Source organism: Cynoglossus semilaevis, chromosome 15, assembly GCF_000523025.1.
Source record: "Cynoglossus semilaevis isolate Cse_v1.0 chromosome 15, Cse_v1.0, whole genome shotgun sequence".
In the NCBI taxonomy this organism is placed as follows: domain Eukaryota; kingdom Metazoa; phylum Chordata; class Actinopteri; order Pleuronectiformes; family Cynoglossidae; genus Cynoglossus; species Cynoglossus semilaevis.
Window position 1 is genome coordinate 11,185,182 of NC_024321.1, and position 668 is coordinate 11,185,849.

The following is a 668-nucleotide window of genomic DNA, read 5'->3' on the forward strand; positions in this document are numbered from 1 at the left end:
AGTTTTACTACAGCTGCATTGTTGCTCCATTGAGAGAAGGAAAATGCTGAATTTGAAAAAGGCGAACAAACCCAAAGCAAACATAAAGGGAAAGGCATACAGCAAAGAGGCTACGCTATCACTTTTCAGCCGCACTAGTCTCCACGGCGACTGACTGACCCACATTTTCTTTTTTTCTTTGCTCTCTCCCTACTTTAAAGTAGGCAGCAGCTGTTGGGAGGGGTCGGTCCCTAAAATGATGGCAGCAGGTCATCGTCTGTGTGAATACACTGGGACAGTGCACAGAGAAGGACGGAGAAGAGAGGAAATGAACGAACATGAGTGTGGATAAAACACAGGACAGTAATTTACAGGAAAACGTCAAATAGTTTAGACTAAAAAAATTCCTTCAATATATAGCAGTAAGTTTCTGGAAGGTTCTTCAGCTGTCGGGATAACTGGTGCTGTCAAGGGTGGCTGTACAGCAGTGTTTCCCAAACTTTTTTTCTGGGGACCGATATTTTAAAAGTCAAACCTTCGCGACCCAAATCAATAGACATTATTCGTACACTCCTGGGAAACATGATGCGAGACAACCCCACCTGTGGGTCTCGACCCACTGCTTCAGAGTTGGGGCAGATGCACCACCACAGTCCACCTGTTACTGCTCTGTTCCCCAGAGAACATCA